The following is a 10900-nucleotide window of genomic DNA, read 5'->3' as shown; positions in this document are numbered from 1 at the left end:
GATCATTTCATTGTCTTTTTTGTAACTCTTCTCTCTGTTACAAGAAAAATATAGATATTTGAATTTCAAAAAATGATGGCTTCATAACTAACTATCCTTTGTTTATTACTTTGGCTTATGTATGCTGGTATTTTGAAATTACCCTCTACTTTAATGATCTTTCATTTCTCAATTTTTTAAATTAGTATTAATTGAATTAGCAATGCTGAGACACCTGTGTGGGGCATAATTTGGTATTTTCATTTATGCACCCAGTGTGGAATCTAAAATTTGAACTCAGAAATAGAACAGAAGGATGTTAAAAGAACTGAGGTTTAGAGAACTGTGGCAGAGAAACTGACGGGGTAAAGGAGACAAAATTTGACACAGGAAGAAAATATTTTGAGATCTGTTATACATGGCAAGGTGGTTCTAAGTCCATCATTATTTATTACATATTTCAGAATAACTAAGTAAATTTCAAACACCTTAATGTGAAAACTCTACACAAGAAGGATGATAAGTACTATAATTAACTTGATTTAACTATTAAAATGTATTTAATGTACATTTCTATCTATAACTATGTCTATTATCAAATAGCTTTTCATACATATTCCTTCATGCTTCTGTGTGAAATAGCCTCTCGGATACTACAACAGATGTTTGGTCACATTATTTTAATCCTTCCAGTTCTTTACTTTTTTTTTTTTTATGTGTCTTTCTGAATATTCAACCCTTCACTCATTAGTCTACCTCATACTTTTGCTTTGGGGGGGGCGGATTTGTGATTTAATAATGTTTGCAATTAACTTCTCTAAAATATTTTATGAGTCCTAATCATATTTAGTTGTGAAGAATTAAAGGCCAGATAAATGCCTTTGGTTCTGTTTAGAATACCCCAATTTCTGGGCTTCAATTTAAACAATGCTTTTGAAACAACTTTTTCTGAGATGATTGGTGTTTTTGTTTTTGTTTTTGTTTTTGTTTTTGTTTTGTTTACTTTTATCATTGAGCAAATTCTTCAGCTTTTGATTCTGGGGGACAGAAGTCTCACCGTTGCCGTATCTTTACTCCTGCCAATGAGTGGGAAGTGTTTGCTTTTCCGTGGGACACAGCCATCTCCTGTGCTACGACCGCGCTTGTCAATACGCTGTCCTTGCTGCGCCGATGTGGGGTCTGCAGCCTCCGAGCAATGCCGGCGTGTGCCTTCAGGGAGGAAAGACAGGTGGTTTGACGAGGAAAATAATTTGGAAAAGTTAAAGCAATTAAACAAACTTGCAAACATTATTCTGTTGCAAGACCTGTATTTGTGCTGGTTTCGGCAGCACGCATACTAAAATTGGAACCATACAGAGAAGAGTGGCATGTTCCCTGTGCAAGGAGGACACTCAAACCCATAAGGCATTCCACATTAAAACAAAACAAACAGAAATACCCATATTCGGCTTCCATTTTCAGTGGTTGCGAATGGCTCCAGCTGGCTGGAGCTCAGGTGAGCCCCACACACTCAGAAGGGCTGCGCGGTGTGCTTAGCAAGTGTCCTTCCTCACCCTTCCGGTTCCTTTTTTTTTTTTTTTTTTTTAATGGACAGAATCAGTAAACAATCTTTTACGTTTAGTGGGAGATTATTTTGTTTTGTGAAAGGAAGATTCCTTTTTGTAAAAGGGAGATTAGGTATTTTTAATGTTCTTTAATCTTTTCTTTGTTGGTGTTATGCTAAAATACATCAACAATTAAGAAGTGTGCCAAGAAGATAAAATGAGAGAATGCCATTTCTAGAGATATACTTGGGGTTTAGTGAAATATCTTTTAGTATTTATATGATTTATTTTTCTTTTATTCTCCAGGATTATGTATTTCTTTGAAAAATTGGTGTATCTAAAAGAAGAAGTGAGGGACAAGGGTAAATATCTGAGGTGTCTATTTTGCATTTTGTAGGTATATATTATCTACAATAAGGTCATTAATATATGTGAGAATATGCAAATATTTAAATGAAGATATTCAACATACAGTGCTTGTTAAGAAAAAAACACAAAAAGAAAATAATTGTATCTCTCTCTTGTTTATGGTGTAATTTATCTTTAAGATTGGTCATGCTAAAATGTCAACGGGATACTGTATCACACAAATCTAGAGATTTTGGTAATTAATTCTCTTTTTGGGGCAGAACTGGGAATCAAACTCAGGACCTTCTACTTCACAGGGAGGCAAATACGGCGCTGTGCAATATCCCTAGCCCTGTGCTAGCTATTTCTGTCAGTTTCCGAGCGTATGGACTTGTTTCTGCTGCATTCACGAAGGAAATTCCTTGTACGATGATTTGATGGCGCAGAGGGCAAATTTAAATTTACAAGACAAGAATTGTGTTAAGGTAAATGCTTTCTTCAAAAGTCACCTCAGCTTTGTTATTACTTATTTAAAACTACAAAGATTTTGTTTATCCATGTATTATTATTAAATGTTTTCGGTTGAGTGAAAACTATGCACATATTAGCTACTTATTTTTTATGTTTTACGTAAAAGGTTTTTATAAGTTAAATTCACTTAATACTATGAGTAGGATAAGAGATTCTGAGTAGTTAAAATAGGCAAAATAATAATATATTTGTTATAAATTGGTTATCGTAATATGACCTAATGGTGAAAATAAGATGTATTTTTCTTAGAGCTAAAAAACATTAAAATAATTAAACTCCATTTTATGTGTCTGGTATATCTAAAGTAGTTGATCCATAACAAGTTCCACTTTGAAAGTGATTTTTGGTAGTGCTTCTAAAGTTTTATAGTGCTTATACAATCTTCCCTTCCCTTAGAGGCTACAAAGTTATTTTTCAATTATTACTCATATAAACAATATTATTTACTTCATTCCAAAAAATTAAAGTATGTTATTAATCTAAAGCACATAATTTACTCTCAACTGAGTTAATTGTAGCTTTTTTCACTTAATTTTGTATTTTCTAAAAGCATACCATACCAGTGATGACATATTCTAACCTATTTGTAATAATTATTTAAATACTATCAACATTCACAATGCGAATCATTAAAAGTAGTATATTTAAGTCATAAATGAATCAAAGAAGGGTCAGCCAAATAGCTCAGCAGATTAAAGGTCCTACAAGCAGGCGCAGGGGCTGGAGGTTTTATCCCTGGGCCTGCCAATCGGGGCATGCCCCTGGGGCGCTAAAACTGTAATTGAGACTAGGCGTGGTGGCACACATCTGTAATCCCAGCACTTGGGAGGCTCTAAACAGGAGAATCACTATGCTTCCAATCTAGAATTGCGACCCTAAACACCCTATAGACCCTTCCCTAAAATACAGAAAAATTGAATCAACGAATATTTATTATATTTTGAATAGTGCTACTGACTAGCTAGAATTCACAGACGTATTTTCAAGTAAAGATTCAGCTCTTTTAATTAATTATATTAATCCAAACACTAGTTTACCTTACTAGCTTAATCAAGAGCATAAACAACATCCAGTTAACTAATATATTTCATTTCAATTACAGAATTTAATGAAGAATAGTTTCATTAAACTAACAGCACAAATATGGTCTTCTGGTTGGATGTTTATAAATGGCGGATCCAGGAATAAATGTCAGAGGAATTTTAAATTTTTACAACAAGGGTATTAATAGCCACTGAGGAAAAAGACAATTTTGGTTTTGGAAAAACTGCATTCTGAGAAGTCACAAATGCAGGTGAGAGAAGAGCTCAGTGTTAAGAGCATTTGCTTAACACACAGGAGGACCTAGATTCACTCCCTAGCACCAAAATTAGTCAAATTTTTAAAACATTAAAGCCATTATGTTTAATAAAAGCAGTGCTACAAAATGAATTTTACAAACAAATTCTATTTTAAGGTTGGCTTAGCTAAATTAGCAATTAATTTATCTGTTCATTTTATATACTTATAAAACTTTGAATTACAGAAGGAAACTAATTAGAGTGAATCTTAGGTTATCCTGTCCCTTTTATTTAGTACATAAGATATTTCTTATAATCATCACAAAATTTCCATCAAATACTAACTGATTTAATCAATATGGAAACTAAATCACAGAAAATTATCAAATTGCTGTATTTTTTGCGGACAATATTTTGTCCTACGTATATGCATTTGCAATGCCCAGCTTTTATACATTTCCCTATACATTGCGAAGAAAATGTCAGGTGTAAAAATGGTGCATGATATTAAATGCTAAATAAACCACTTTCTCAATATCTATTAAGTTTTTTAAACAAAGGAGTAGATATATTTTTCTTTTTTAGCAACTATCAAAGTTAAAATAGTATGAGACATATTGCATAATAGGATATGATTTGAATGATTAGAAAAATATAATTAAGCTAAGAATTGAATAATATAAATTATATTTTCTGTATTTCTGCTTTTTATCTAATTTGTTTCAAGATCTGGAGAGGACTTTTAAATAGAAAGAATAACAATAGATCTTAATATAGAAATAATTTGTGATGGTGTGAGTAAAAAATAGAAGTCACCCTGGCCGGACTGTGCTACTAGACTGAACAACTCATTCTGCAAAGGCACACTATATTATTTTAAATTTGTCTATTCTGCAAACACCTGCTGTATCCTTATGGAAATATCTAATTTCTATTTCTATAGAAGATGTCTTATTTTCCAAATGATTTAATAAAGCAGTTTAATTAAACAATGTTGGATCAATATGTTACTAAATGACAGATATTTAACCTTTACATAAATATTTACGCTATATGAATACATATAGGTCAAATCTAAATATATCCCAAATGCACTAAAAATTCAGAGGTTACACATTTCTAACAATATGAGAGAAAGAGTTGAAAGAGATATTTTATTTTATTTTTATCGGGTGCCGAGTTTCACAATGCAGCTCAGTCTCGTAGTGATCCCCCTGTCTCAGCTTCCCCAGTGCTGGGATTATAGGTCTATGCTGTCGTGCCTGCTTTCAATGGCCAGCACTGTGTGACCAGGTTTCCAGGGTGATGCCAGGGATCAAACTCAGGACCTTGTGCATGCCATGCAGGTGCTCAGACTGCCAAGCTATCTCCGTAGCCCTGAAAGGGACATTTTATATTGAGCAACCATGATTAGTTCTGCTTTGTATAGCTTTGTCTCCCTAATATTTAGCATCAACTTTAGTTATAAAATTGGAATGTTGTTATTTCTTAATAAATATTACAGCACAAATGTAAGCTATTAGTTTTTAGTTGACTACCAAATTAATAGTAGATACAAATATTGTCATTGAAATCTACTTCTATTACATAAGAAAGTATCCCTCCAACAGAAGACCCAAACACTTCTTCCATGCCAGGTCAACACTACCTTTATCCTTATGATACACTCAATGCTGTCCACACAGTGCAGATTTTCCATATCCATATTTTCCATATCATTTATATTATTTGGAAATATTATTGAAATATAGGAATATATTATATCATATGTTATATTATATAATGTATATTATGGAAGTATAGTAAATGGGAATATTATATTTATATTATTTTCATTTGCATATTATTTCCATATGGGAATAATATCAATTTTGATGCTTTGCGTTGTAGTGTTTAATGCTATCACCATCAGTCTTGTTCTAGTCTCAGATTTTATAACAATCCTGTGTCCTTTCTGATTTTTTTTTTCTTTTGCAGAACCAGGGATTGAACTCAGGCCCTTGCACTTGCCGGGAAAGTGCTTATTCTACTGAGCCATCTCCCTGGCCCCCCTGTGTCCTTTTTGAATTAGTGGATCTGATTTGATTGTTACATTAGAGAAAGTTATTTTGTTTATACTATGTATGTTGATGAGTTGCAAAGACATTAGCTTACTGAATAATGTTCAATTACACTACAGCTGTTTTTACATTCTATCTCAGCTTTTCACTTTTTTCTTTCTGCCATCACTCCTACTATTACCTAACGCATGAGAAATGCTTCAAATACCCCAAATATGAAACATGAAATGTTAGTTTTGATGTACTTTACAGAAATATAAAGTACATTTTTGTGTCTCAGTCTTAATCTAGTTCATGCAGTAATAACACACATACACAGTGTCTCAAAAACAAAAAAAGGAGGAAAAGTTCAATGAAATGAAATGCCGTGTAATGTCATAGGTTCAATTCCCAATTGGTAATCTATCTATCTATCTATCTATCTATCTATCTATCTATCTATCATCTATCTATCTATCTATCTATCTATCTATCTATCTATCTATCATTTTAAACGGATTTTACACACATAGTCCCTCAGTACCACAAATTATGCAGTTAAGCTTCTTGCCGTTGAGATCTGCACATCGAGGGTGCATGCATGACCCTCACGCTGGGAACACCACCTTTGTGATCATAGCATCTCCCTGCCAGCTAAGTCTACCGATTGCTTCTTGAGAAAGGTCTTCAGGTTTCCTTCCAAAAGGCAGAAAGCAAAAGTAACTGTCAGATTTAGTCAGGGAGAAAAGTCATTTTTAATCCAGAGTGACAGAATTTCTTCTGCCTTCACCCCTTGGTTTGTCTTCCGTTTCTTCTATATGCATTCCAAATATATAAAACTCACAGAATAATTACTATGTTCATGAATAAAAGTATCATCTTAAGACTTGCTAGAATTGCATTTTAAATTGCAAATGAAAAATTAATCTACTAAGAATAACGACTTTTTAAGGTTAAAGGCTATTTAAAGTAGCATAATGTTTTTTACAGTGTGTATAAAATCATGTTTTTTTCAACATTCCTAATGTAGAATGCAATTCACAGAAAGAAAAAAGGCTTTGAGATGAAATATATATATCAAGAACCCCATCTCAAAGATGTTTAGCTACCTGTCGGGCTTCCCAAAGGTCAATGTCTGGAGTATATATATTTGTAAATATATATTAAAAATTCATTACTTGCACCATGCCAATGTAAGCCTACCTTTAGATATATTAAAATAATATTTTAAGGTTACCTTTTCTATGGAAAGTGTAATGCTTGAAACTATATTACTTAAAAAATTGAAACTGCATGTAAAGTCTAAGAGTTGAAATAATTTAGTATTTACACTTATTGACTTTGCTCTAATACAGAAATCACTAAATTAAAGTCAGTTTGGTTATCGGTGTGGATTTGATTGACCATGTCAGATACAAAGGTTACATTTGTTTTTATATAGGTCTTGCTTTATCTTTATCTTTATCTTGATCAGCAGAAAAGTAAGAAAATGAAGTATAAAAAGTAAAGCCATATTAATATGCTGAGCTGTAAAAGGCTCAAGTCAACAACTTCTGACTTTGCCAGTCCTACAGATAATGCACTACTATTATGGACTACTAGACTATATTGGAATATTTTGCTGAATTCATGCACCTTCAATGTTTAGATAGCCCAGGTATTGAACTCCTGGCCTCTGCACCTGCTTGCAGGTGCTTTAATCCCCTGAGGTATTTGGCCGGCCCTTAAATTTTGTTTATAAAATTTAGATTCTCATCTTTTTGTTTCATTTAGCTTACAAGGGTGAGAAAATGTTTTCATATTGCAAAGTACAATGATAGTTTTTAGATGCGGGTTTCATAGATTTGTGAAACACAAGTAACCTTCTCTTGTCTGTGCTATGGCTATTCATGTACCTCCTAAAGCACCTCGGGGGCAAGATTGGACCATAAAGTAACGAGAGCTCACTGCCTACAGAAGGCAGCAGCTGCTCAGAAGAAGCAGGGCACTCTTGGCATGACCCAGAAAATCAGATCTCCCTTCCTGGCTCCTTCCATGATGTTCAGTGCTTCTTGTTTGTTCTACCATGAGCAGCTCTCTTTTACAGTGCCAACTTTGGACTGAAATCTCTATAAAACTGCGATCCAAAATAACTCTCTTCTTTGTTGTGGGTGGTATTGTATTCTGTGAATGTAGCCTCATTTCTATGACTACCTGACTAGGTGATTTAGAAGACTTCAGAACAGGGTTTCAGGAGGAGCTTGGCAAATTTTGGAGATGCCAGCTGCAGAAGCCATCCTAGAATGCTGTAAGCCAAACTGGGTAGGGGATTCTAGTCAGAACTCTGAAGACCACAATGCTAACAGAAATACAGATGGAAAATGTTATGAATGAGAGATAAGATCATTACTAGCATGCATGGTGGGAAACCACAGAGAGGAACAAAGCCATGTCCATCTCTCAGAAAACAGGACCACACTCACATCTGTCCCACCCATTTGTAGATGCATGACCTCATTATTTCTAACCCCAAATATCTCAAGATAGCAAATCCTCCCATTCCCATTAAATACTTTGTTCTACCCTTTTTTCCTGCTTATTTTCTTTTGTTTGAAACTCAACTGACTCCCATGGGAGTGAACAAACAGCTATGGTTGCCTATGTAAAGAATTTTTCTCAATCACAGAACTTCCCATAACTCTTATGACACCAAATTAGTCCTCTAGCATCAACCCCTTAACAGTCCCAATCTCACAAAAGCCAGGTGGTTCTCACAGACTAATATGAGATCTCTTCACTACTAAGTAGATTGTCCCTCTCACATACCTCATGGTACTTAAACTCTGCCCCATTTTCTCTTCTATCCCTCTATCTACTGCTCCTTATTTTGTCTTAGAATTAAAAGATGCATTTTCAACATTCTATGGCACTTCTTTCACAACCTCTTTTCCCCTTTATCCATAAGACCCTGAAACATGTCAGGCAACAGCTGAACTTGCCACAGATTTTCTGGGGCATCCCACAATGCTTTGGTCAGACCCTTGCCCATAACTTGTTCTCCTTTCACCTCTGGTCCTGTCATCTCATACACCATACAGATAACCTCTTCCTCTGCAGATCCTCATATGAATTGCCCTGTGGAGATGGCTTACTGCTACAATACCTGGACTCAAAGCATATGTCTCCCCCCCAGGCTCAAATCTCTTTGCTATCCATCATCTATCAGGACATCATTCTCTGCAAACCTGCATGAGCTCTACTTGCAGACTTCCTCTTGAACTTCAAGATTCCTACCCCTACTAGCAAATAACATCTTCTTTCTTCTTTGAGCATGCTAGACTTCTTCTGCCTCTGAGTTTCCAGCTCTGTTTTCTTCATAAATCCCTCTACAAACTTATAAAGGAAGATCTCAATGACATTAAGATCATCAGACCTCTCCTCACTATTATGGTTTGTGTTTGAATGTCCTTCAGAAGACTTATGCTGACATGGGGGTAAGGTGGACTTTTCAGAAGCAGCTGAATATAGAGCTCAGGATTGGTTCATTGTCTGTGATGGGTCAGGACGCAATGTTTCCCAGACACCCTGCCCCAAGCACTCCTTGTTCTACACCCTGGTCACAGCTCATTTTCCCTTAGTCAAAACCACAGAACAGGCCCACCTGACTTTGACCTGGGCAGAAAACCAGAGAAACCCTCCTTTGTCCACATTAAAAGTCCCCCACAGACCAGGTAGCCTGCCAAAATTAGCTCTCCCTCAGCTGTTCCAGCCCACAAACACCTTCCCCACAAAACACCTAAAAAGGCCTATGCTTTGCCTTGTTCACTCTGTCTCAGTCTGTTAAACAGCCCGCCCACTTGGTCCTACCTCCAATAAATCTTTTCTCATGAGAATTCCTGGTCTGGTCAATTACATGGGTTTATACCTAATAGTCTAGTGCTGGGACTGGCTATGTAAGTGCTGCTCTTGCTGTAGGGTGGATAGTCTGTATACAATGTAAAGGAAAGAAAGAGGGTTCCTCTTCCCATTTCCCTCTTTTCTCTTGTTGATTTACTGTTTTCTGCTTCCATGAAATATTGCCTCTCTTCCAGGACACCCTGTTTTGGAGCCAGGTAATGATGAATCAAAACCTCGACACCTCTGAGCTAAATAAATAAGCTTATCCCTTTTTAATTTGAGGCATTGTGTATTTTATCTCAGTGATAAAAAAAGAGTGACTTAGACACTCTATCTTTTCAGATCTTAAAAGAGGTCCTGTTGCTCCTATATATGCTCAAAGTCCCTCAACATGCCCCTCTCATCCTCCATGCATTCCACAATCATCAGGGCCTCATGTCTTCTCCCCGCCTCTCGCATTGTCTCCCCACCCTCTCCTACCTTTCCATCCTTCTGCTCATGGAGACGAAGAGAGACTTATTCTACTTTCTGTACCTATTAAGCCCAGCACTAATCATAGAAACACCTTCCACAAAAAGCAGTCTTCCCTTGGCATTTGGCTAACTGTGGGAATACCTGCCTTGGGAACTCACTCATGTTGTGGTATGGCTCTGAGTGCCAGCTGGAGACATCAACTGTGGATCATGTAGCCACTCTCATTTTCTCATTCTGGATATCCCAATTGCTTCTGTCTGACCTCTAAGAGAAACCTTCTTCTTCTCTGCCCCCATCCTGTCCCCTAGACTTCCTCTTCAAAAATGTAATCTTTCCACACCCTTACCTCAATCCTGCAAAAATATAAAGATAATGGACACCTCAAGGTCCATCTCCCTAAGCTCATTCTCTGGCTCCATAAGACTGAATTTCCTGCAGTGATTTCTCTTCCTGCATATCTGAGTTACCCCCTGGGAATTTAGGAGATATGGTCCACTTGAGCTTCTATGTGGCCACACCTTTCTGCTCAAGTCAAAATTCTGCCCAGAAGAGAACCCACTGACAGTCTCTCTCCTAGTTCTGCAATAAGCCCAAAAAAGTTACAAAGCAATGTTAACCTTTTTGCCAACTCAGCCTTACAAATGAATATAGCTCTTCTTTAACTAATATTGCTTGGTAAAAAGACCCCAAGTAAGCTATGTTCATAATACTCACACTCATAAAGAATTTCTTAAAACCCTGTTATGGCTTCTAATCAATTGTCCTCTGTCTCAGGGATGAAGTCATTTCTGATGCCTATGATCATGCTCCAGGTCCCCCTCTCTCCTGT

At 36.1% G+C, this 10900-nt stretch overlaps 1 non-coding gene and 1 pseudogene across 1 annotated transcript; one reads left to right on the top strand and one right to left on the bottom strand.

The window, feature by feature from the left end:
- The first annotated feature begins 1291 nt into the window (after positions 1–1291).
- Positions 1292–1398, top strand: LOC111813437. The gene has a single exon (XR_002818704.1). It is a non-coding gene; the product is annotated as a U6 spliceosomal RNA (small nuclear RNA).
- Positions 1399–6233: 4835 nt separating this feature from the next.
- LOC111813439 lies at positions 6234–6383 on the bottom strand (annotated as a pseudogene).
- Positions 6384–10900: the final 4517 nt, after the last annotated feature.

This window comes from Octodon degus, unplaced genomic scaffold (genome assembly GCF_000260255.1).
Source record: "Octodon degus isolate 3935 unplaced genomic scaffold, OctDeg1.0 scaffold00188, whole genome shotgun sequence".
NCBI lineage: Eukaryota > Metazoa > Chordata > Mammalia > Rodentia > Octodontidae > Octodon > Octodon degus.
The sequence above is the reverse complement of the archived record's forward strand: the minus strand, read 5'-3'. Positions and strand labels throughout refer to the sequence as shown.